General features: G+C 39.9%; 1 long non-coding RNA gene and 1 pseudogene across 1 annotated transcript in view; one reads left to right on the forward strand and one right to left on the reverse strand.

Moving 5' to 3' along the window:
- LOC138153850 (uncharacterized) overlaps nucleotides 1-27,075 on the forward strand; it is a 70,522-nt gene that overhangs the window by 27,696 nt on the left and 15,751 nt on the right. The gene's annotated exons all lie outside the window — the stretch shown is intronic.
- LOC138153842 (uncharacterized protein C1orf131 homolog pseudogene) lies at nucleotides 17,645-18,631 on the reverse strand (annotated as a pseudogene).

Here is a 27,075-nt window from a genome sequence, read left to right on the forward strand (position 1 = left end):
CTTTCTTTCTTTCTTTCTTTCTTTCTTTCTTTCTTTCTTTCTTTCTTTCTTTCTTTCTTTCTTTCTTTCTTTCTTTCTTTCTTTCTTTCTTTCTTCCTTCCTTCCTTCCTTCCTTCCTTCCTTCCTTCCTTTCTTTCTTGGAGGGAGGAAGGCAGGGCAATCAAAAAAAGTGACTTGCCCAAGGTCACATGGCTAGTAAGTGTTAAGTGTTTGAGGATTTGAACTCAGGTCCTCCTGACTCTAGGGCCAGTGCTCTATTCACTGTGCCACCTATCCGCCCCTACTTAAATCTTTCTTATCCTAGATTTTATCATCTGAGAAATGGGGATTATATAGCACCTATGTCCCCTGTGGAGGGGATGAATACTGGTGAGGTCTGGTCTGTCCTGTACCAAGAATTCTGTGGTAGTATAGAGGCTTCCTACCTACTCTCACTTGTAGCTCCAAGAAGCTGTAGTATGTACAGCAGCCACACCAGGGTAAAACTGTCTCAGCAGATGGGATAAGCCAGGTTGGAGGTAACCAAAAGGCCTCAAACCATTGGTGAGTTAGGGGGATGTCTGCTCCAAGCACGTGAAGATTTACCCCCAGGGAATGGGATGATAAGAATGATTTGTTCCAATGGCTATGAAGGCAGCTGAAGCAGGTTCTGTGGGGCACTTAGAGCTTGCTCAGACATCAGACACCAAGGTCATCCACAGCATCCTGGGCCATCACCAGTCATCCTGACTTTTGTCTTGTCACTGGACTTGGATGATTCTAGAAGAGAGAACGAGGGCAACAATTTTGTGCAACTCTGCCTCCCTTAACTCCAATTCCGAATCAAATCAAGACATCACCCTGGGATGTCATTGGTTCTCTTTGAAAATGAAGGACAAGGGGTGGTTAAGTGGCTCAGTGAATAGAGCACCAGCCTTGGACTCAGGAGGACCTGAGTTCAAATCCATCCTCAGACACGAAACACTGTGACCTTGGGCAAGTCACTTAACCCCAATTTTCCTGCCTTCCCCCTTCAAAAAGATGGAAAAAACACAAAATGAAGGACAAACAACCAACCAGCTTGTGGTGAGCAGCACCCTCAAAAACATGAAGGGCCCCTAAGGCTTGGAGCCTGGGTCAGGCAGGACTGTGTCTCAGGGCCCCAGCATCCTCTCAGTCTCCCAGATTGAAGGCAACTTTAATTTTCTCCTTGATTCCCCTTTTTCCCTCGCCCAAACATTTTGTCATTTCTATCTTTACAGGATCTCTCATATACTTCCCTTTCAATCTGATCTACCCTTTACATAGCTGCCAAGGTGATTTTCCCAAAGCACAGGTCTAGCAATGTCATTTCTCTGCTCAATGAAAACCAAGAGCTTCCTCTTATGGATCTTCAGGATCAAATAAAAAGGAAGCTGTTTGGCACTTCGTCTTGCCACGCTTTAATTCCTTCCATGTAGTCTGTGGTCTATTGATGCCAGCCTGCCTGCTGTTTTTGAACAAGATACTCTGCTCCTTTGTAATGGCTGTCTCTTATTCCTGGAATGCTCTTCCTTTTCCCCTCTGCCTCTTCATTTCCCTGGCTTCTTTCCAGACTCGGCTGAAATGGCACCTTTAGCTAAAGTCCTTCCCCATCCTTTCGGTCGCTCAGGTCTTCCTCTCCAAGACTGCCTCCCTCTGCTTCCTCTCTCCTACTCGGGCCCATTTATTTACGTACATTTAGTATGTTAACTCCTTGTTAATTTTAGTATGTTTGTCTTTCTTTTTATCTCCAGGACTTAGCATAGTGCACTTACTGGTATTTAATAAAGGCTTGTTGACTTATTGGTTACTTAATTAGCAAGCAATTACTGGGGTAGTTAGATGGTGAAGTGTATAGAGTTCTGGGCCGGGAGTTAAATCTGCACCTGAGTCCAAATGTGCCTCAGACACTGAATAGTTGTGTGACCCTAGGCAAGTCACTTAACCACGTTTGCTTCAGTTTCCTCATCTGTAAAATGAACTGGAAAAGGAAATGGCAAATGGCAAACCACTCCAGTATCTTTGCCAAGACAACCTCAAAATGGGGTCAGGAAGAGTTGGACACGACTGAAAAATGGCTAAACAACAACTACTTGTTAGTTGCCATCTCAATCTTAGTCTAGACAGACCCAGGCCCGTCCAAGTTCATCCTAGCATCCATGTGAATGCACTTCCCTGGGTGGAAGTATTGAGGAAATCCCAAGCTCTTTATATCTGCCAGAGAGTAGCCTACCATATAGTCCTCAACACTGCCTATTTCTTTGGAGGCAGCACTAACTTCTTCTCTGTGGGATTTGAATTATTGTCATTTGTCCATTTAGAAATCAGCTCTTGAGCCTGTACAAAGGCAAAACTTGCCTGTCCTTAAATGGATATATTTTCTGATTAGTACTCCCCTCGCTGTAGCATAACTGACAAACATGCTTAATAGCATATTGTGCTTTTAAATTTGGCACAGAATCAATAGACAAATCAATAGTATATGGCAACAATAATATGGACTTAGAAAATCCAGAAGGCCCAAGGGTCAGGGCTTTTCTTGGTCTCAGTCATTGGCAGATGCTTCTGATCTCTTCTCAGTGTAGTTAGCCCATCACATCTTTAGTTTCTTAAGTGTTTTATCAATAAGAATATTGATATTACCTGAGGGTAGGGACTGTTCTCCAAGTCCATGTCATCATACCAGGGGAGGATCCTTAAGTTTTGAGACCTATTCACAGAGGGAGCCACTGTGGGTCATTAGACAACTTTACCACATATTTCCTAGTACTGCCTCAAAGCAGTTTCTCTGAGGTCTGGGGACTGCTGAAGCCTAGAACAGGCACTGGGTAAATCTTTTGTTTTGCATTGCTGTATCCACTCTTTCATTTTTACTTTCAATGGAACAATTATTTTTCAAAAATTCCAAAATTTTAAATAAAAATATCCTGTTATATTAAATCATTTCTTGATAACCAGAAATGATTGGTTTGTATTATAATGTATTCTAAAGTATTCCTAATGTACTTCTTCTATATGCAATATTCAAACCTTAATCCTTTAAAATTTAAACTTAAAATTTAATGTTCAGTTTTTTTTTACCAATACTCAGTATTAGACATTGTTGAATAATTGCAACCATAGGAAATATAAGTCTCATCTCTGCATCAAATTTAAAATTATGGTGGCAATAATTTCCATTACAAATTTATGTGTTATCAAACAAATTATGTAGATTTGATTGGTCTGCCCATACTTATTATTTAAGTCATTACAAAAGGTCCATGACTTAGATAATTTTATTCAGTTCATTTCAAGCTCCTAATTATGTACAAAATCTTGATATAAGGGCTATAGATACAAAGATAGATAGGACACAGACCCTTCCCACAAGAGGCTTATCATCTAATGGGGAGAAAGATGTGAGCATGTATAATTGTGATAGAAGAGAAGAGAGTGACATGGGTACAAAGTAGACATCCAGACAGTTTTATGAGAAATTTGAGGAGGGGTAGATTTAATTCAATAAGAATTAAGTGCCTACTATGTCCCAGGCACTATGATAGACTCTGAGCATATAAAGACAAAAATGAAAAAAAAAAATTCCTTCCAGAAACTTACATTCTAAAATCTACACAGAATAAACACAAAATGATTTTTTGGAGGGGGGAGGAAGGAGAACCTAGCAACCGGGAAGATGGAGAAATGTATCATGCGGAACAGCGCACCTGAGCTGAACCTTGAATGGAGCTAGGTATTCTCAGAGGTAAAGGTGAGAAGGTAGAGCATTTTAGGTATAGAGGGCAGCCTAAGAAAAGTCATATAAGCAGAAGATGAGATTTTGTGTACAAGGAACAACAACTAGACTAGTTTGTCTGTACTATGAAGTATCACTGTGAGAGGATGTTTGCAAAGATCATTAGGGCCTGATTATAAAGGGCTTTAAATTCCAAAGAGCAATTTGTATTCCATCCTAGAGGTGATAGGGAGCCATTGAATCTTTTTGAGCAGGGGAGTGATGTGTTGGACCTGAGCTTTAGTAACATCCATTTTAGGTGGTAAAATGGATAGAGCAGTGGGCTTGGAATCAGGAAGATGCATTTCCATGAGTTCAAATACAGCCTCAGACACTTACTAGCTCTGTGACCCTGGGACAGTCATTTAACTGTGTTGTACAAGAGGGTATAGCTATAAAATGAGCTGGACAAGGAAATGGCAAACCACTACTCTAGTGTCTTTGCCATGAAAACCCCAAATGGTGTCACAGAGTGAGGCACAACTAAACAATGCCATCAAGGATGAAGGATAGAGTAATTGAGTTGGGAGTTCAAGACATGGATACTGGTAGTGGGTGGGTGGAGATTCCAAGTAGACAGTTAAAAGAGAAGACTGGAGCTCTTCCAAATAGAAGGGGAGATGTAGTTATCTTTTTCACTATGTTCTGTCTCCTGTCAGTTGATTTCTGTATCTTTGTGAAATTAGCATTCCTCCAAGACACACATTCACATTAACATACAGTACATGATGTCTGAGCAGTAAGTGGGGCAGGGCTAGGGGGACTTACCCTGAGAGGGTTGTGGTTTTGCCTCAGGGCACAGACATTTAGAGGTGCTTAGAGTCCCTTCAAAGGCTGACTCTGGAGGAGAGAATGAAGCTGAAGACTGTAAATTTTGCTTCACTTAAATCCAATTCCTGCAGGAGTCAAGACATCACCCCATGATGTCATTGGTTCTCTTCTAATAGAAGGACAAACTACACCACAACAAGAACTTGTAGATGAGTTTAGCACCTCGTTAGCATGAATATTCAAATAAATTTGTGATCTCATAGATTCATCAGTTCCCTTGATCAATACTTTGCTATCAATAGTTGCTGCATGATTATTGCCAATATCCTTCCAAAAGTCACCTAATGGACTCCATCCCACATGCTGGAGACCTTGTTTGAGTTCTTCTGGCATTGAGACATCATTCTGGCTATCTGTCTTCTTTTGCTCATTCTATATGTCAAAGAAAAAATATGAATACTAATGCTGTACTCTGTGACTTAGGCTCATTTGTCAGAAACCATTTTATTCAATTTAACATTAATCTATTTCAAGCTATATCTAGCTTGGGGAGAGACAGAGAGAGAGACAGAGACAGAGACAGAGAGAAGTAGAGAAAGAGAGAGACAGAGACAAAGAGATAGACAGAAGGAGAGAGAAAGAGAGAGAGAGACAGAGAGAGACAGAGAGAGAGAGAGAGAGAGAGAGACAGAGAGAGACAGAGACAGAGAGAGACAGAGACAGAGAGACAGAGACAGAGAGAGATGTCCAGACTGGCATAGTCCCCCACACCCACACCCTCTGATATGACTCTCTGCCCCAAGAAGTTTTCAGATAACATTATAGGAATCTTGAACAGGGAATAGAGTATAGTAATTGGGGGTAATATTCTATCTCATTCCTTCTGGATAATTCCCCTTTAAGGATTCAATTGAGTTCCTTTAGAGGTCTATATGGAGAATCTAAACTGAAGGCAGTGAAAGTATCTCCAAGTGAATGTGATTCCCATGGGTGATTCCCATGGGGCGGAACCCTAGTCTAATCCCAGAACTGGCTATCTCCCAATTGGTCAATAATAGGTCCCAACCCAGTCCTCACTTGCCCCTTGTTTGGCTTTTGATGGATGATAGTAAGTATAAGGAGCAATTGTTTCTGTTCTGGCCAGAAACTCTGAGGGTTTTCTCCTCCCAGACTGATTCTTTTGTGAAGATATACTAGACCATCTTTTGCCTCAGTTCTTACCTAGCCTTTAACTACTGAATGGGTGTTGCTTCAGACAAACTGAGTCCTGAGAAAGACCTTAGCTTAAAATGGCCAAGGTCTCCCTCTGCATCTGGACCATCACAAGTTGTTCTGATATGTGTCTCGCCACTGGATTCTGATGGCTCTGGAGGAGAGAGTGAGGCTGAGGATTTTGCACAGCTCCTTCTCCCTTCAGTCCAACTCACTTGCAAGTCAAGACATCACCTTCCTGATGTCATTGGTCCTCTTTGAGAATAGAAGGATGAACAACATACAACAATCCCTTCAGTCCTGCTCCTGGAGGGGTTCTTCCTCCCCTGCCCTCTCCCTCAATAGTTTCAAGGAATCCTAGGGTTAAGTCTGATGCTCTACCCATCTCTATTTGGCTGCTTGTCCTGGGCATAACAATCCATCGTGATGGCTTTGCTTGAGCTAACTTTTTGTTTGCAGCAAAATCTACTAGATTTGGCTGTACTTCCAAATAATGAGCAGACTTTATTCAGTTCGCACTCTCTGGAGGAGAATTTGCCCCTGGGAGGTGCTTATAGATCATTTTCTTTGGAAGATAGCCTGAAAACCAGAGAGTTAATTTAGCTCCTGGTCAGAACATAGTCAGAAAAGAAAAATCTGGCATTTGAGAGCTGGTTTGGGTTGCCAGATATAAGAACTTTGAAACCACTTAACATTTTTAGTTTTTAATTTTTATCTTTAATTTGGCTTTTGACTATGTGTCAGAGAAATCACTTTGTAAGTATAGGGTACCTAATGATGGGCTGCTTTTATGGCTAATATCATTAAGAATTCTCTGGTTGAAAGGCACAGCTTAGTGGTTAAGCTCTTCAATGTTGCCATAGAAGTGAAAGAGAGGATTAGTATCACATTTGTAGTGCTGTGTTTCCAGCATTGTCAGCACTTCCATTATAGTCAACATTAGGAGAGGTTTATAATGTCAGCAAAAACATATTCTTTCAGCCTGAAACTTGGCACATACATTTCTAACCCCAAATTTGTGGGGGTTAAATTTGATGAAATGATTCAAGACATTTTTTCTCCAAGGAGGAAAAAAATAAGACTTTGTCCTTGCTTTTGGAGCCAGAGCCATTTTTTCCCCACTCTGAATACAATAACCATGGTAGACAATTAGCTTTCAACAAAGGACATTTTAGGCATTTTGAAAAAAAAATCACCCTGGATAAAATTTTACACATGGCCCAACTCTACTTTTTCGATAAGGAAGCCTTGCTGTGATGATTATTGCTAGGCTGCTAGCATAATGGATAGACTACAGGGTTTGGTGTCCTGAAGACCTGAATTTGAATAGTACTTTTAGTTTTCTAGCCATGTGACCCTGAGCCAGTCACTTAATATCTCTTGACATCGGTTTCCTCCTCTGTAAAAGGTAAATAATAATAATAGTACCTATCTTATATGCTTTTATGAGAATCAAATGAGATAACCAGTGTAAAACCTCTGGCAAATCTTAAAGAACTACATAAACATTGTTGTGGTGGTGGTGATTATTATCCAAACTCAACCATAGATCTTTTATGTTCAGCTCATGAAAGAAAAAGAAAATAGTCAACTCTAACTTAGTGTTTAAAAGCAGAATTAAAACACTAGAAGTTTTAGGTAAGAAAAAAAAAGATTCTATTCCATTAATGATGAGACCAATACAAAAAGAAGATCCCTATGCAACCACTCCATGATAAAATCACAGACTTAGAATCTTAAGGCAGAAAGTTGTTTTTTTTTTTTAATAGATGCCATTCACTAATCTGTTGAGATAAGAAGAATAAAGGTTGATTTCTCAATGGACCGGGCACAATCATAAATGTAGAACAAGAAGGGCCTTAGAGTCAGTCAATTTATTAAGTGCCTACTATGTGCCAGGCACTTTGCCAAGCACTGGTGATATGAAAAGAGGCAAAAGAAACTCCCTGTCCTCAAGGAACTCACAATCTAATGGGAGAAACAAGAAGCAAACAAATATGTACAAATAACCTATACACAGGTTAAATAGAAAATAATCAGAAGAGAGAGGACACTAAAATTAAGAAAGGATAGAAAAGGTTTCTTGGAGAAGAATTTTAATAGCAACTTAAAAGAAGGCAGAGAAGCCAGTAGGCAAAGATCAGGAGGGATAGCGTTTCAGACATTGGCAACAGCAAGAGAAGATGCCTGAAGCTAAGAGATGATGTCTTGCTCATGGAACAGTTGGGAGGCCAGTGCTACTGTACTGAAGAATAATACCATTTAATACCCAAGAATACACTTAATTAGGGTATAAGAAGACTGGAAAGGTAGGAGAGGACTAGGTTATGAAGGGCTTCACATGCTAAACAGAAGATTTTGTATTTGCTCTGGGAGGTAATGAAGAGCCACTGGAGTTTATTGAGGAGAGAGAGAGACAGAGAGAGAGACAGAGAGAGACAGAAAGAGACAGACAGAGAGAGAGAGAGAGAGAGAGAGACAGAGAGAGAGACAGAGACAGAGACAGAAAAAGAGAGACAGAGAGAGAGACATGGTCAGATCTATACTTTAGGAAAATAATTCTGGCAGTTGAATGGAAGATAGATTAGAATGGAAAGAGATTTGAGGCAGGTTGGCCCACTAACAGTCATTGCAATAGTCTAGTTGGGGGGGGGGCTTCAGCCTCAAGGCCACATGTGCCCCTCTAGGTCCTCAAGTGCGGCCTTTTGATTGAATCCAAACTTCACAGAACAAATCTCTTTAATAATAGGCTCTTGGGGTGAGAACCAGTTCCAGGGTGGTGCCAGTGTCAGAGGAGAGAAGGATGGGTATTGGAGAAATGTACAAAGGTGAAATTGACAGGGCTTTTGCAACAGATTCCATATAGTAGGAGGTAAGAAATAGTGAGGAGTTAAGGATGAGTCCTGAGGGACTTAGGAGGATGATGTTGCCCTTTATAGTAATAGGGATGGTAGGAGGCGAACCCTCTTAGAGACCCTCTGGTACAACTCCCTCATTTTACAGCTGAGGAACCTGAAGCCTAGAGAGATGAAGTGACTTAGGCTCATAGATCTCGAGCTGAAAGCAATGTTGGGTGGTGTCTAGTCCAACCTCATCATTTTATAGATGAGGAAACTGAGGCTCAGGTTGGTAAAGAGATGCATCCAAGGTCATAACTGTACTGTCAGAGGGAAGATGTGATCCACATTCACTGACTCCAGAGCCAATGATTTCTCCACTGATTGTGTTGTTGTTATTGTGGTTGTTTGTCCTTCGTTCTCAAAGAGGACCATGGCAAGCTGATGCCATGAATACAAGTGAATTGGACTTAAGTGAGGGAGGTTTGTGAAAAGTCACTTCTCCTCCAGAACCATCTTGGTCCAGTGGTAAGATATCACTGGGTGGTTAGACAGTAAATGGAAGAGCTGGAATTTGAACAACAGAACTGGCACTGTTTCCACACAACAGTCCTTACTACTTCTCAGGGAAATGTTAAGGATTTTTTTTTAATGTGTAAAGAAATGTATGTGCATCTATTGACCTTTTCCCTGGATTAATGCCTAACAAGTTCTGTTGGAATACTCTGAGTCATTTTAGATGCAGCACAAAGGGTGAGCGCTACAATTTGAATCTTCCTCCTTCTTCCTTCCCTCTTCTCCACTCCATTCCACCCCCATCCCCCAGCAATGTGGTTCAGTGGAAAATGTACTGCTTCTAGAGTCAGAGGTTGTTGTTTAGTCATTTCAGCTGTATATGACTCTTCATGAGCCCATTTAGGGTTTCCTTGGCAAAGATACTTAGAATGGTTTACCATTTCCTTCTCCATTTCATTTTACAAATGAAACACTGAGGCAAACAGGGTTAAGTGACTTGCCTAGGGTCGCACAGCTAGTAAGTGTCTGAGTCTAGATTTGAGCTCAGATCTTCCTGATTCTAGGCCCAGCATTCTACTGAGTCACCTCACTTCCCAGAGTCATAATACCTGGGTTCAAATAACTGCCTCTAACATTTACTCCTGTCACTCTGGACACACCTTCCTGGGCTTCAGATTTCTTATCTGTAAAATGAGGAATGGATGGTTTCTGAGGTCTCTTCATGCTCATTGATTCATGCTCTTTCTCTTTGGAGAGAGAACTTCTAATTCTGACCATCCTCTTCAAAGTCAACAGCACTTGATAAAGAGAAAATAGAAGTTCTTGATAGACTCCAAAGGGTTAAAGCTCCTTTAAGAGATCCAAAGGACCCAGAGATGACATTTCACCAACTTTCCAAGTGTACTTCAGACCTGAGGCTAGCTGTCACCATTCATAAAAGTGCCCTGGTGCTATGTTGACTTAGATGGCTTATTCTCATTTGTCAAAATGCTTCTACTTTGGGGGATCTAATTGTTTTGATTATTTACTCATTCATGTAGCTACATGGGAAAGGGGCCTTCAACTAGACACCAGAAAGTTTCCATGTGTAGTGATGCAGTACCTCCTTGAATATTGGCATGGAAGTGAAGGCAGAAATTAGAAAATGTTTTGGTATTCTCAGATGAGAGTCTGTGTTACTAGGAGAAATATGAATGAAAGTCATTCCTATACAAAACAAAAATAACCTTGTCTTGCCCCCAAATTACAAAATTTTCTGTATTTTAAAAATGGATTATTTGTGAAATACAAACTATAAAGTTACTTTTGAGTGTCCATGTTAAATCACAGCTCCTGGAATTAGCCGTGCTTTATTTTTAGGAACCATTAAGGATAATTTTTACGTTATTTTTAAAAATTTATTTTATTTTTCATTTATAGACTAAAACAAGCATTTCCATAACATAGTACAACAAAAAAAAAAAGATGATTGTACCTGAAACTGCAAATCTGCTCTGCACAACTTCCTATTCCTTTCAAACATATAATAAAATTATTATGTACATTTCTTTTTTTTCTCCTTCCCCCTTCACCCCCACCCTGGAAATGGCTATGGTTTTTTAAAACAAGTTCAGTGAAGCACCATTTCCCCACATGCACTTTCCACATTTTCATCTTTTTTCTCCCCACCTTCCACAAAATGAAATCAGACTTAGATCCTGGCCAAGTTAAGTTGACAAAGATAGAATTGAATTGAAGGAATTGGGTATGGTTAGTCTGAAGAAGAGAAGATTAAGTGAAAGACAAGATAAGTTGATTTGCAATTCTTTATAAGGCAATATGCTCAAAGAAATTAGGACAGATTTAATGGAAAACAATACTGTGGCCTATTAAATAATTATCATTACAGCTCTAGGACTGGCCTTATGCATAAGTAGAACAGGTTTTCTATAATTTAAGCCTCAGTTTCCTTATTTGAAGGATGAAGAGGTTGGACCAGATGGGGCATTTTTTTTTTTTTTGCCTTTTGGAGGGCAATTAGGGTTAAGTAACTTGCCCAAGTTTACACAGGCTAGTATTTTTGTGTGGGTGTTAAGTGTTTGAAGCCAGAACCAAACTCGGGTCCTTCGGACTCCGGGCTGGTGTTTTATTTACTGCTCCATCTAGCCGCCTGAGATTGGGTATTCTTAATCTAAGGTTTATAAAACTCAAAAAAAATTGATTCCATTATATATTTGATTGTATGATATATATTAATTGTATGACATATATATATTTGATTCCAATATAATTGATTTCCTTTAAACTCATTTGTATTTTAAAAAATGCATTTAAAAACATTACTCTGGGGACAGCTAGGTGTTGCTTTGAATAGAGCACCATCTCTGGAGTCAGGAGGACCTGAGTTCAAATCCAGCTCAGACACTTAACACTTACTAGCCGTGTGACCTTGGGCAAGTCATTTAACCCCAATTGCCCCGCCTTCCCCCTCCAAAAAAGCAAAAATCCAAAAAAACATTACTCTGAGGGGACCATAGGCTATACTGGATGGCCAGAGGGGTCTGTTAACACAGAAAAAGGTAAGAACCCCTAGATTAGATGGCCCCTAACAATTGACTCTCAAAAAATAAAAAACAAAACTTACACAACACACTTATAAATTTAACATTTTCTCCATCACTGTCTTAAGTCTTTTAGACTATCAACAAAACAATAAATGAAGCCCTGATTTGTAACTCACACAGAAAACCTATCAGATCTTAAAAGTAGTTTGAGCTGGCTCCAGCACCTCTCCATTCCTAAATCCTCAAAATGCCAACAAGGCTGAAAGTTCTTTCTTTTGAGGGGAAAGCTTTAAGTATCAGTGTATCTCTATGAAAATGAAAATACCCTTGGGGAGAGAAGAGAATGTGCTAAGCCACTTAGACTCATTAAGATCTAGACTTGGATTAATTTACCTGATAAGTATCTGCCCCCATAAAGCAAAGATCAGGTCCCTGAGGACATGATTCTACATTATGGAGTGAGTGGGAGAAGTGGCTTAGAACCTGGGGCACACATCTGGCCCTTGGGTATCCGTAGCAGCCCAGAGAAAGGGAGCTAAGGCTTTGATTCTCTTATAGTTCCTGGCTAAAATGCAACACAATAAGCCATTGCCGTGTGTTAGCATCTTATTAGCTGCCATTGTAAAGCAGAAATCTAGTCTTTCCAGTTGGAGCAGAGTAGGTGTAGATAAATGGGAGAGCTCTCTTTAGACAAATTGGCTACTTCAGAACTTTGCCTTTCTTACCTGACTCTGCTCTCTCCCTAGTTTGTCAGGTTTTCTGGAGGCTTCCTTGGGGGGATGGACTCTAAGGGGATGTATTAGAACCAGGTAATTGTATACCTTTAGCTCTTGGGGAACAGTAGAAGAAATGCACCATTAAATCCTACCAGAAGTAAACTCAAATGGCCCGGGGGTGTGTTCCCTGGGACTGAATCCTTCCCCTCTTACCATCCAAAAGGGATATATTGAAATGGGTCAAAAATCAGTGTTCACGGACACATTTCAGTAACTGAAAAATTTTAAGTGCTGTGTTAATATTTGCAGAATCATAGGATGTGACTTTCCTTCTCCTCAAAAAGTTTCTCAGGTGTTTACTCAGATCGGAACAACTTGAGCTTGCTATATCCTGTGTAAATACCATTAAGCCTCTGATTACGACATCCTTTGATTTTCAACACTTTCCCTTACTCTAAAATGGTTTTTCACCATCTTATCTCACCAGAAGTGCTTTGTGCCACTGTGGTTTCTATAGAGCTGTTCTACTCAGGGTATTTGCTTATGTCTATCGAAGGAATTATAGAAATCTGTTTTTAGAAAGAGATGGGGTATTAGAACAGACCAATTTGAGTGTAAAGAGATGTGTTTGCACCCTAGCCCTATGTCTACATCGTAACAAACCAATCAGCTGAAAAGTGAAAGGTTTAGGGCATTACCCAGTTGTTCAGGTCACACCAGAAAACTGATTGATGGGATTTTCCCCTTTTAACATTGAATGGACATAATTAATTGGATAACTTGATGTTTTCTGACTACAAATAACCTTTGCTTGTACAATTTAGCTAATATTAATTACATTTATTTAATTATGAGTTACACTTATTTAAAAATGCAGATTTAGAGCACAAAAAGATCTAGAATGAACCAGATTTTCAGATTCAACATTTCTCTACTGGTATGGAGGGTTTTCTTTAAAAACCATGACTGTGCTAATTCGGACTCACCCTTCAATCAGCATGTCTTTGTCAGTGTAATAATCCTAAAAGCTAGGATGCTTGATCATGAAAAAATAAATAAAAAGGTTTAATCACAAAGAATGTCTTTCTAATAATTTGTCTGTTAAGGTAAAATGATGAAAATCAGAGAGAAATATGCCTTTTGGACATTTGAATATAATGGTCTTGCTCCAACAACAAATGGAACCTGGGTCTTACTTTAAAAATTAGGAAGTTGAGACAACAGAAAATGTGTTTGACTTTCATACCAGTAGACTGTGGCAGTCAAGATTTGAATTTGAGTCCTCTGACTCCCTTCCAATACAGCACTTTCTCTAGTATGCTACATTGGCTCTCAATCTTGGAGAGAATCTGTAAAGTGGGATAATGTGGTAGGGCAGAAACAAGTGAGATGGAGTTCTTGGTCACAGTGAGGCCAAGGATAGTAACAGATGACTAACATTAAATGTAGGTGGCCTCTTTCCAACATAAGTGCTATTAGATATTGGGTTGTACCTCTCTGAAGGTGAAACAGCTCTCTGATCTGTATGTAAACACTATTTTGAACTCATTCTATGCAACTGCTCTCTTCCATTAATTTATTTTTTCTCCTTTTGGAGGGGGGAAGGTAGGGCAATTGGGGTTAAGTGACTTGCCCAAGGTCACATGGTTAGTTTTGTGTTAAGTGTCTGAGGCTGGATTAGAATTCTGGTCCTCCTGAATCCAGGGCCGGTGCTCTATTCATTGTGCCACCCAGCCACCCCCTTCTCTATGAATCCCTATAGAGAATCATGTAGTAGACCTGGAGTCAGAAAAACCCGAGTTTAAATCTTGCCTCAGATACTTACTAGCTATGTCACTCTGGGCAAGTTACTTGACGTTTCTCAGTTTCGGTTTATCTGTAAAATGGGGATACTGATTGTGTTGAGCTGTCAGGGTTATTGTGAGGATCAATTGAAATCATGTTTGTAATGCATTTTGTAAACCTTAAGGTTTAGATAAGCTTTAATAGAGATAAAGCTGAAGGCTTTCAAAGTGTGTTACAAATATAATTTCGTTGGATCCTCACAACCCCAGGAGCTAATGGCTATTTTTATCCCCATTGAGGGGCACTGAGGCAGACAGAGGTTAAGTGACTTATTAGTCATAAGTGTCTGAGGCCATGTCTGAACTTAGTTCTTTTTGACTTCAAGGTCAGAGGTCTATCTATTGAAATCTCTAGCTTCTTTTTAAATAATAATTATTAATTATCTGTTGGAGTTCAGTGAAACTTGAGACAGAATTAGTTTAAAAGTTTCCGTATTTCTGTCATTAAAATGTTCATTATAAATGATCATTTTATAACTATTAAAGCAGGTTTCCTTATAGATTTTACAACATTTTGTTAGTTTAGTATGAATTATTGCTATATGTGCTGGAAAATAGTACAACTGTACTTCTTTAAATAATAATTGACATTTCTATAGGGTTTTATTTCAACCACTAACATTGCTTTGGATGCCTCATAGAAGAAATATGTTAAGAAAGGTGTTCAGGACTGTTGATGTTTCTAAAGTGAAGAGAAAGGTAATAAGGATGGAACCAGAGAGAGACATTAGACTGTGTGTGACTGACATGGAAAAGAAGATAGAAGAAAGCCTAGGAAGGTTTTAAGAGTATTAATTCATCCACTTATCTTGCCCACTTCTCAGAGTTGCTTATGGCTGATGGAAATCCGTGATTAAGGTACTAGTGAGTCACTAGTTGCTCACTCACCATACTGGGCAATTACTAGTCTGGCCCCTGTTCCTGGAATTTAATGCTTAGTATTTTCATGAAGTATGGTCATCCTCTGAATCTTAGTGGAATGGAACACTTGCAAAGTCATGCTCTGGAGAGCATTACTCATTTCTTTGCTATGAATTTTTGACTGACAAAGCCTTCTCAGGGGTCAAAAGTTTCTCCATTTCTCAGTAATCTCATTTCTAGTAAATAAAAAATTCTAAATTATGAGAGAAAATGTTTAGTTACTGAAAAGCCAACATTTATTGACTACTCGCTATATTCAGACCTTCATTGCAGACTTTATGAAGGGAAAAGAAGAAAATAGTAATAATAATAATAATAATAGCTAACCTTTATATAGAGCTTACTATGTACCAGGTACTGTGCCAAGCACTTTACAATTATTATCTCATTTTAGTCTGCCTTTCAGCACACTATATTCATGGGGGAAACATTAGAGGACATTCCAGGCAGAGACTCAGGGGCAGAAGGGAGTAAGTTTTAAACAGGGAAGAGTTAAGTCTTCCTACAGTGTGGAATACACCCTAGGGTGAGAAGTAGAAGAGGCAATGCATAAGTAGATTCTCAAAGCTCATGACTGGGTATTCTAACTTCAAGAGGCAATTAGGTTTCTAAGTAGTCTGATGATATGACCAAAACAGTATTTAAGAAAATTCTTCTTATCCCCCTGTGTTGCATAGTTTGGAGGAGGAAAGATTAGCAGGTGGATAGCAAGAATTCTAGGAAATAAATGAGCATTTAGAACTTAGGCTAACACTATGATGGGGAAACTGATAGGGAGAAGTGGGTCCAAAAGGTGTTGTAGGAGAATATAGAAGAAATAATATGGAAAATGTTATAGAAGCATAGAACAATGTGAATGAAACATCTGGATGGGGGAGTGAAGAATAAAGAAGACCCAAACACTGACTCTTAAGGCAATAATCTTGAGGGACTGGGGGAAGAATGATTAAAAATGTATGTTAGGAGGGAAGTTTGGACAGATGAATGGTTTTAGGAGGAAGACAATGAACACAATTGAAGAAGCTAGGTAGCCCAATGTCTAGAGACATCAGGACAGATATAGCACTGAAAAGGAACTGAGGGTTCTGGATAGAAGAATTTGTACTGAGTTACCTGGAGTGATCTGGACACAAGTAGAAACAGGTAGTGTGTTGTGTGTGTGTGGGAGGTGGTACAAAGTTCAGCCTCAAGCAGAAGACAGATGATCATTTGCTGGCTATGTTCTAAAGTGTATTCTTGTTCAGATATGGGTCAGAACCAATGACTTCTTATTTCCCTTCCATAATGTGGCAGTCAATCAATAAAAATTTATTAAGTGTTTACTATATGGCAGACACTGTGCTAAGTGCTGGGCATACAAAAAAAAGTGTGGTGAATGCCAAGAAAAGTTTGAGAAACAATTTCTGGATAATTAATAATCATTTTATTAATTATGGCTAGCAAATAATTATGAAAAGGATGTTTATTTGGCTTTGTCTCATAAACCAAAGACAAATCTTAGAGGCCTCTTAACACTTACATGCCCTTGGAAGAGTGGGTGTTCCTGAAGGCAGAAATCAACTCTGATTGGTTCACAATTAATGAGAGAATGAATATTATAATGAGAGGAACTATTCTAATGAGGGCCTGGGGGACCGTGACTTTGATAGTGTCACTCTTACTCCTCTCTACTCAGATCACCTCCAGCCTCAGGTGATCTAGACAAAGGGCTCTACTCCCTCACCCCAGACTGTCAGAGTAGAACATAATGGGCCAGAATTAACCTAGATTAGGTTCTCTTTGTAAGGTTTTCTAGTTGGGTATGGCAAGAATTCCAACCAAAGATGGTCTAGGTGTGGTAAATTTTTGGGGCAGGGTCAGAAATATCTTTTCAGAGACTGGACTTTGAATGAGGAAATAGAAAAGAAAAAACACTTGGATCCCTCCCAATATTGATTGGTTATTAATATAAGAGAGAAAGAACCATTTGTCTCAAAAGATGAAAGACAGTGGAAGAATTATGGGATTTGGAATCAAGGAATTCAAGTTCAAATGGCCATACTTCCAATATGTCACATACCTTCTCTGAACCTCAGTTTCCTTATCTTAAAAAAAAAATGAGGGCATTAGATTAAATGGCCTCTGAATTCCTTTCTTGCTCTAAATCAATGATCCTATGAACACTGGGGAGAAATGCTCAGCTCTAAATCTACTATCCTATGATCTTTTCTTCTAAAAATTTTCATAAGTAGATACAAATTCTATTAGTTCTTTGGCATCAACACCCTGCTATATCTAAGGGCTATAAACATGTGATACAAACTTTTTTTTTTTTTGGAGAGGAGGAGGCAGGGCAATTGGGGTTAAACAACTTGCCCAAGGTCATATGGCTAGTGTGTCGGGTGTCTGAGGCTGAATTTGAACTTAGGTTCTTCTGACTCCAGTCAGAATAGGGCCAGTGCTCTATTCACTGCACCACCTATAGCCACCCCTATAGCATTTTTTTTTATTAACCATGTTGTAAAAATAAAAAAAGCCAAGCAAAAATGTGAAAAGAAGGAAATTTCTGAATGAATTTATGTCCTCTTTTAGGATAATGGGGCTTTTCTCAGCTTCTCTCTTCAGCTGATTTCAGTAAATGCTTCATTTAGTCACTTTAGAAGAATTTATTTTCTTGATGTCCACACTACTCAGAATCAAGGTCCCATTTCTGAATTTTCCAATTTTTCCGGCTGATTCTGTTGACAAAATCTTGGGGGCTGATTTCTTTCTTTCTTTCTTTTTTGGATTTCCGATTATCCTCTGAACCTTTTCTCTTCTTCTTTCTGAAAGTGTCTGTGACTTGGACCATTCTTTTCTTTTCTTCCTTTGCTGCTTCTTTTTTTCTTTGATCTGCTCCTGCAAAACCTTGTAATTCACATAATTATTTTTTGTAGGCTTAGCACCCAGCACGTTGGCTCTCTCCTGTTCCAGAACCTGTCCTTTCCCCTTCCTATAACCTGTGATCCCAAATCGATGCACTTCCAAACGGGCCTTTTCGAAATTAAACTCTTTCGTACCCATATCCTTCTCAAGGGCATTGATTTTTGTCTTTGTGTCCTCAACCTTGGGTGGCTCTACTTCAGTTTTCTTCTTTTTATTCCAGCTGTGAAACTCAACCACTTCCACTGGTTTTCTTTTTCCCTTGGTTAGCAATGGTGCAAGGGAAACTGTTGCAGAGACGTCTGTAAGAGCAGCACCAGTGGAACCCTCAGAAGAATCACAAAAAAGCTTCCTTAAACATTTTGAAGAAGCTAGAAGCACTTTTTTTTTTTGACCTCTGGAAGGAGACTCTGGCTACAAGGCTGTGTCCACTGTTATGGCTTCTGCAGTTACTGAATCTCTCTTCTTCTCCTTTTTATTTTTTCTTCTTTTCAACTAGGGTCTTTCCGAAGTTGTAAAGGTTGTGCAGCAATGTATCCAGGAGACTCTCAGGGCTGGAAGAGTCATCCGGTCCCAACTTCTCCTCCTTGGCCATTACGTGGTGTTAGGTGAGGGGAGCTTTCGGTCCTCAGTGAGCAACAATGAGACCCTGCCCTCTATAGCATTCTTAACAGTCCTCTACTGGATTGTAGAGGCTGCCAGAGATTTGAAACCAAAACAGAATGGGACTGCTTGTAATGTTAACCATGCCAAGAATATCTGAAAAACAGTATACTATTAGTAGGGGGCTCTGTATTGTTATCTGCAATGCGGTTTATTGTGATGATCAATTATCCTGGTATTGGTCAGTTTCTCAACCCACATGCAACTCAAACTGTTCATGCCAATACCAGTAACTGAATAGGGGGTGCTACTGTAAACTCTCAAAATTGGACAAATGTTAATACTGATTATTAAATATCTGTAACAGGTTAACCAAGAAGTCAAACATTTATAAGCACCAGGCATTCTGTTTGAGGAAACAATGAGTAGATAAAAAGTAAGTCCCAAATTTATACAAAATGCGCGCAAAGTAATTTTCTGAAGGGTGAATGGAGCACTGCTGATACTTTCTATGCCTCCCCCACCCCCATCTTGGGGGAAGGGTATTAGAAATTCTGCTATAGGAGATACCCCTTGAGCTGAGCTTTGAAAGAAACTAGTGATTCTAAGAAGCTGAGCTAAGAAGTAAGAGCATTCCAGACCTAGATTTTTCAAAGGCATCCAGAGAGAAGATGGAATGTCATGTGTGAGGAATGGCAAGAAGGCCAATTTGTCTGGATCTTTGGGTGAATGAAAGATAGTAGCATAGAAGAAAGGTATCCTGGAGCAAGGTTGTATAGTACTACAAATGTCAAAGTGGTTTGTATTTGATCCTAGAGGCAATAGGGAGCCACTATAAGTTATTGAGTGGAGGGTGATCTGTGCTTTAGGAATATTATTTTAGCACCATGTAGAGAGTGGATTGGGGTAAGGAGGCAGTTAAAGCAGGGACACCAATTAGAAAATGATGAAGGCCCAAATTAAGGTCATGGTAGTATGGGTAGAGGGAAGGGGAAGGATGGAGGTGGTATTGTAGAGGTAGAATTGGTAAGACTTGGCATATTGATATTTGGGATGAAGGTGAAGGAGGAGTTGAGGATGACTTGGAGATTGTTTACTTGGGTGATTAAAAAGTTAGTGGCATCCTCAATAGAAACAGGAAAGAAGAATGGGTTGAGGTGGAGGAGAGGAGAATAAAAATGATCTCTGTTCTGACCATATTGAGTTTGAGATATCTCTAGAATATCAATAGCAGTTGATGGTATGGGAATGAATCTTTCTGCATAAAGCCTTGCCTCATGCCTCTGAACAACTACTGCCCTCCCTTTCAAACTACCTTCTATTTAATATGATATATTTAAATTCTCTCTCTCTCTCTCTCTCTCTCTCTCTCTCTCTCTCTCTCTCTCTCTCTCTCTCTCTTTCCCCTCCCTTCCACCCTCCCTGGTCTCTCTCAGTCTCTGTCTGTCTGTCTCTCCCCTCCTCCCCCCCAATAATTTTAAGCTCCTTGTGAGTAGAGATTGGTCCTTCCTTTATAACTTGTATCCCTAGTGCCTGAGCATAGTTGGCACTTCATAAGCACTTGTTGACTTATTGATTCATCTTGTGGGTGTAAGGTAAAAGTCTTGGTGAGGACTTTCTCTAACAATACAGATTAGTGACTTTTCTGCAATGCCTAATTTTAGAGAACTGCCTAGAGTACTGAGAGTTCAAGTGATTTGCTCAGAGTCATGCAGCCAGGAGGTGTCACAAATGGAACTTAGACATAACTATTTCTGTCTCTGAGGCTAGTGCTCTATCTGCTGTGTTCCTCTGTCATCTGTATAGAGATGATGTGTGTGTGTGAAAGAGATGGAGACAAAGACAGAAAGAGAGGAGAAAAGAGGGAAAAACAGGGAGAAAAATAAGAAATGAAGAGTGTCCAAGCTAGAGCCTTGGGCTAAGTCCACAACTAGGTTGGCATGATGTGGATGATGATCCGGCAAAGAAGACTGAGAAAGAGATACAAGGAGAACAAAGCAGTATCACCAAAACACAACTGGAAGTGTATCAGGGAAGACAGGGTGGTCAACAATGCCAAATACTGTGGAGAAGTTAAGAAGGTTGAGGGCATTACATAATAACAACAGCTGATATTTGTAGAGTGCTTTAAATTTTGAAGTGTGGTATAGTGGATAAAAAAAAGCTAGCTGCAGGATGATTTCAGTAAAAACTGGAAAATCTTACATGAACTGATGCAAAGTGAAGTGAAAATAACCTGGAGAACATTGTTGTTGTTGTTTGTCCTTTGTTCTTTTTTTTTTTAAGCAATTGGGGTTAAGTAATTTGCTCAAGGTTACACAGCCAGGTATTTCTGGGTGGGTGCTAAGTGTCTGAGCCTGGATTTGATCCCCAGGTCATCCCAACACTGGAGCTGGTGCTCTTACTCACTGTGCTACTTGGCCACCCCTGTCCTTTGTTATTAAGAGGACCATGATATCAGGAAGGTGATGCCATCACATGCAAGTGAATTGGATTTAAATGAGAGAGGGCTATGCAAAGTCCCCAGCTTCACTTTCTCCTCCAGAGCCATCTGGGTCCAGTGGTAAGATATAGATCAGGACAACTAGAGATGGCCCTGGATGCAGTGGGAGACCATGGGCTTTTTAAACTAATGTCTTTAATAGGTCTCAGTTTGATTAAGGTGATGCCCAATCATTGATTAAGGCTAGGTAAACATAAACAGAAGACAGCACACAGTAACAGCAATACTCCACGATGATCAGTTGTGAATAACTTAGCTTTTCTGATCAATTCAATGATCCAAGACAATTCCAAAGGACTCATGGTGAAAAATGCTATCCACCTCTAGAGAGAGGGAACTGAGGGGATCTGAATGCAGATCAAAGCATAATATTTTTCACTCAACTAGTTTTCATGTTGTTTCTTTTTGGAGGGCGGGGAGTCTGTTTTTTTTTTTTTTCCTAAGATATGACTAATATGGAAATAGGTTTTACGTGTTTACACATGTATAACTTATATCCATTTGTTTACCATCTCAGGGAGGGGGGAGGAGAAGGAAGAAGGGAGAGAATTTGGAGCTCAAAATTAAAAAAAATTTGAATGTTAAAAATTGTATTTACATGTAATTGGGAAAAACAAAATATTTGTTGATTTTTTAAAAAAATTCATTTATTTTAGTTTTCAACATTCACTTCCACAAGATTTCAAGTTCCAAAATTTATCCCCATCTCTCCCTCCTCCAACCCCATGATGGCATGCAAATCTGTCCTCCCTTCTCTCACTCCTCCAACCTTTTCTCATCCCCTTCCCCTTCTATTTTCCTATAGGGTAAGCTAGATTTCTATACCCCATTGCCAGTGTATCTTATTTCCCAGTTACATGGAAAAACAATTTTTAACATTTGTTTTTTAAAACTTTAAGTTCTAAGGGGCAGCCAGGTGGCTCAGCGAGTGAGAGCACCGCCTCCAGTGTTGGGATAACCTGGAGATCGAATCCTGGGCTCAGACACTCAGCACCACACCCAGAAATAACTGGCCGTGTAACCTTGAGCAAGTTACTTGACCCCGATTGCTTAAAAAACAACTTTAAGTTGTAAATTCTCTCCCTTCCTCCCTTCCCATCCACCCTCACTGAGAGGGCAAACAATTCAATACAGGTTATACATCTGTTGTTATGCAAAATACTTCCATAATAGTCATGTCGTAAAAGACTATATTTCCCTCCATTGTATCCCACCCCATTTATTCTATTCTCTCCTTTGACCCTGTCTGTCTTCAAAAATGTTTGTTTCTGATTACCCCCTTCCCCATCTGCCCTCCTATTGCCCCCCATTGTCCCCTTCCCCCCCTACTTTCTTGTAAGGTAAAATGGATTTCCATACCTAGTTGTTTGTTATTCCCTTCTTAAATCAAATCTGATGAGAGTAAGGTTCAATCATTCCTTCTTACTTCCCTTCTCTTCCCCTCCACTGTGAAATCTTTTTCTTGCCTCTTTCATATGAGATAATTTACCCCATTCTACCTCTCCCTTTCTCCTTCTCCCAGTACATTTCTCTCTTATCCCTTAATTTTATTTTTTAGATATCATCCCTTCATATTCAACTCACCCTGTGCTCTGTCAACATATATGTGCGTATGTATGTATGTATATGTATGTATTCCATCCAACTACTTTAATAATGAGAATGGTCTCATGACTTACAAATATCATCTTTCCATGTAGGAATGTAGACAACTCAACTTTAATAAGTCCCTTATGATTCCTCTTTCCTATTAACTTTTCATGCTTCTCTTGAGTCTTGTATTTGAAAGTCAATTTTTCTATTTAATTCTGGCTTCTTTCTCAAAAATGCATTACATTCCTCCATGTCATTGAAAATCAATTTTCCCTTCAGTGATTACACTTAAGTTTTGCTGGGTAGGTGACTCTTGGTTTTAACCAAAACTCCTTTGACCTTTGGAATATCATATTCCAAGTCCTCCAATTCCTTAATGTAGAAGCTGCCAAGTCTTATGCTATCCTGTTTGTGTTTCCACAATACTTGAGTGGTTTCTTTCTGGCTGCTTGCAATATTTTCTCCTTGACCTGGGAACTCTGGAATTTGACCATATTATTCCTGGGAGTTTTCCTTTTGAGATCTCTCTCAGAAGGTGATTGGTGGATTCTTTTACCATTAGAAGATCTATTGGTGGATTCTATTTTATCCTCTGGTTCTAGATTATCAGGGAAGTTTTCCTTGATAATTTCTTGAAAGATAATGTTTAGGTTCTTTTTTTGATCATGCCTTTCAGGTAGTCCAATAATTTTTAAATTATTTCTCCTGGATCTATTTTATAGGTCAGTTATTTTTTCCAATAAAATATTTCACATTGTCTTCTGTTTTTTCATTCTTTTGGTTTTGTTTTATAATTTCTTGATTTCTAATACAGTCATTAGTTTCCATTTGCTCAATTCTAATTTTTAAGGAATTTTTTTTTCCAGTGAGCTTTTGGGCCTCCTTTTCCATTTGGCCTATTTTTTTTAAAAGCATTCTTCTCCTCATTGGCTTTTTGGACCTCTTGGGCCATTTGGTCTAGTCTATTTTTTTTGGAGGGGGGAATGCAAGGCAGTTGGGGTTAAGTGACTTGCCCAAGGTCACACAGTTAGTAAGTGTGTCAAGTGTCTGAGGCTGCATTTGAACTCATGTCCTTCTGACTCAAGGGTCAGTGCTCTATTCACTGTGCCCCCTAGCTGCCCCTAGCCTATTTTTTAAGGTGCTATTTTCTTCAGTATTTTTTTGGGTCTCCTTTAACAAGCTGTTGACTCGTTTTTCACCATTTTCTTGCATCACTCCCATTTCTCTTCCCAATTTTTCCTCTACTTCTCTTGCTTGATTTTCAAAATCCTTTTTGAGCTCTTCCATGGCTTGAGACCAATTCATAGTTTTCTTGAAGGCTTTGGATGTAGGAGCTTTGACTTTGTCTTCTTCTGATTGTATGTTTTGATCTTCCTTGTCACCTAAATGAGATTCTATAGTCTGAGTTTTTTCTGCTGCTTGCTCATTTTCCCTGTCAATCATTTGACTTTTGAACTTTTTGTTAAGGCAGGGCTCTGCTTCCAGTATGGAGGGTGTACTGTCCCAAGCTCCAGGGGTTTGTGCAGCTGTTTTTAGAGATACTTCTAGGGACCTATAAGTTTTCAGTTTTTCCAAGGTGTTATGATCTAAGAAGAGGCGTTTATTCGTCTCCTGGCCTATGCTCTGGTCAGTGATAGACCACAAGCACTCTTTTCTGTTCCCTCTCCACTACTGCCATAAGTTCTGCTATGCCAGTGCTCCTCCTCACCCCAGGACTGCCACCCATGACTGCGACCCAGATCCAAGTATGGGCAAAGCAACAGAATCCTGCCTCAGTGCTAGCAAAGAGATCCCCATAATCTCCTTCTGATCAGTTATTTGCTTCCCATACAATCTGTGGGCTGAGAGCTCTGGAAGCAGCTGTTGCCATTGCTGCTGCCACTGCCACCACTGCTAAAACTGCCAGTCCAGGGCTGCATTGGGGCTGGTCTGTGTTCTTCTGTCACCCAGGATGGACAGACCTTTTCCACTGATCTTCTAAGCTGTCTTTGGTGTTTTGGGGTTCAGAAATCTGAAAATCACTTTAGCTGCCAGTGATTCACTCCCCTAAAGCCTGCTCCCAGTTTGCTGGGGGCCCAATTTGTGCTGGCACAGCCATGCTGAACTGGGCTCTTCTCCCATTCCAGTGCAACAGATCTTGCCTGTCAATGATCCATATTATCTTGGGCTGAAAATTTCTTTCACTCTGTCTCTTTGTGGGTTCTTCTGCTCTAGAATTCATTTAGATTGATTTTTCACAAGTATTTGGAGGGTTTAGGGGAGAGCTCAAGGGAATCCATGTATTTACTCCATCAACTTGGATCTGCCCAGTCAAAAAGAAATTTTTTTGCCGGGGGAAAGGCAGGGCAATTGGGGTTAAGTGACTTGTTCAAGGTCACACAGCTAATAAGTGTTAAGTGTCTGAGGCTGGACTTGAACTCTGGCTCTCCTGACTCCAGAGCTGGTGCTCTATTCACTGCACCACCTAGCCTCCCCAAAAAGAAAATATTTTTTGAAACCCAGTTAGCTAGATGGTACAGTACTTAGAGTGCCAGACCTGGAGTCAAGAAGACTCCTCTTTGTGAGTCAAATGCAGCCACACACACTTACTAGTTGTGCGACCCTGAGCAAGTCACTTAACCCTGTTTGCTTCACTTTCCACATCTGTAAAATGAGCTCAAGAAGGAAATGGCAAACCAGTCTAGTATCTTTGCTTAGTGGGGTTGTGAAGAGTCAGACACAATTGAAACAATTGAGTAACAAAGTAGTGAATAAAGAGCCAGGCAGGCCTGGATCCAGGTCCAGCTTCAGCCACCCACAGTGGGCACATTTTACCATCCCTTTGCTTTTCTGATATCTAATGACCTGAACCCTTGAAGGAATTAAATATACAATGCAGCTCTAGGAAACTCCCTAAGACTATACTTTGCAGAGCAGGTGCTGGTATGCTCTGACAGAGGGAGTATTCCCTTCTGGGAGTTTCCTATGGCAATGAAATCTCAGGTTCAATCCTTATCCCAAACCTTCAAGTTTGCAAAGTCCTTTATATGTATCATCTTAATTGAGCTTCATAATAGCCCTGCTGGGTAGGCACTACAGGTATTGTTATCTCACCTTTATAAATCAGTGAAACTGAGGTTGAGGGAGATTAAGTGAATTTGAATGAATGAGACAGAATTTGGACTGATCCTTAGGTTCACATCATGGATAGGAAGGAGTCTGAGGGGCCTCTGCGTTGTCCCAGGAAGCCAGAAAACTCATACGCAGTGATGCAAGGCTTGGCTCCAACAGTGATGACAGATAGCATAGGGCAGTGTTTTCATTTCATTTTATAATCTTTGTTTTAATTAATTTAACTAATTGCTTGTACTTTTGTGCCTCCATGGCTCTGACATATTTATTCATTTTTTCAATAAATATTGATTGAGAGCTTATTCTAACAAGGCAGAATGCTGGGTACTATGGAGACTACAAAATTGAATGACATGGTTTTGAGGGAGTTTGTAGAATTATAGGGATGACAAGATGTGTACAGAAACGATTATGCTGTGTGTCAGTATATAATAAAGCTTCAAGTTGTAAACTAGATACAAACCATTGAAGTTGTGAGTAGAGATTGTTTCATTCTTTGTATTTGTATCCTCAGGGCCCAGGACAGTGCCTGGGATGTAGCATTTAATAAATGCTTGTTGATTGATTGATTGAAGTTCATGGGAGGGAGAGATCACTACGGGATGGGTTAATCAAGGGAGGCTTTACTGTGGAGGTGCCATCTGAATTGAATGTAGGAGGATGGCTAGGAGTTCCATTAGTGAAATAAGATAGAAAGGAAAACATTTCAGGTGGAAAGACAGGATTGAGTGAAGCTATGAAGGCAGGAAAAGAAAATGAGTGGTAAGGGCTTGGCAATACAAAAGGTGGGTAGGATTGAGAAACTCTATAGAGAAGTAGGAGGAAATAAGTTTGGAAAAGCATATAACAGCCCCATTGTGGAAGACCATAAATGGCGGGCTAAGCAGAATATCTAGTTATCCTTTAGCCTCAAAGGAACGCAGTAAAAGTTATTTTCACCCAAGGAGGAGTATGCATTTCTTAATACGTTCCTATATAGTGAGCAGACGCCCTCTTCTGCTTTTTTAGGGATAGGGAGAGGAAATGAAGGAAGAAACCTGCTTTAAACTGGGAGAGATGTAGCTAAAATCTAGTGATGATCCCAAGGCCTCAAACTTCCTTTACTTTGAGAAGACTTTCATAATTGGCCTTCTGATCCTGTGAAATGGAACATTAGCCCCAGAAAAAGGGTCTCTGAGATACGAGGAAATCCTTCTCAGGGCACGTTGCCAATAGCAAACACAGGACAT

The sequence above is a fragment of the Petaurus breviceps genome, unplaced genomic scaffold, assembly GCF_028583685.1.
Source record: "Petaurus breviceps papuanus isolate PSGF00001 unplaced genomic scaffold, PetGlider_PUasm1.0 151, whole genome shotgun sequence".
Classification (NCBI taxonomy): Eukaryota; Metazoa; Chordata; class Mammalia; order Diprotodontia; family Petauridae; genus Petaurus; species Petaurus breviceps.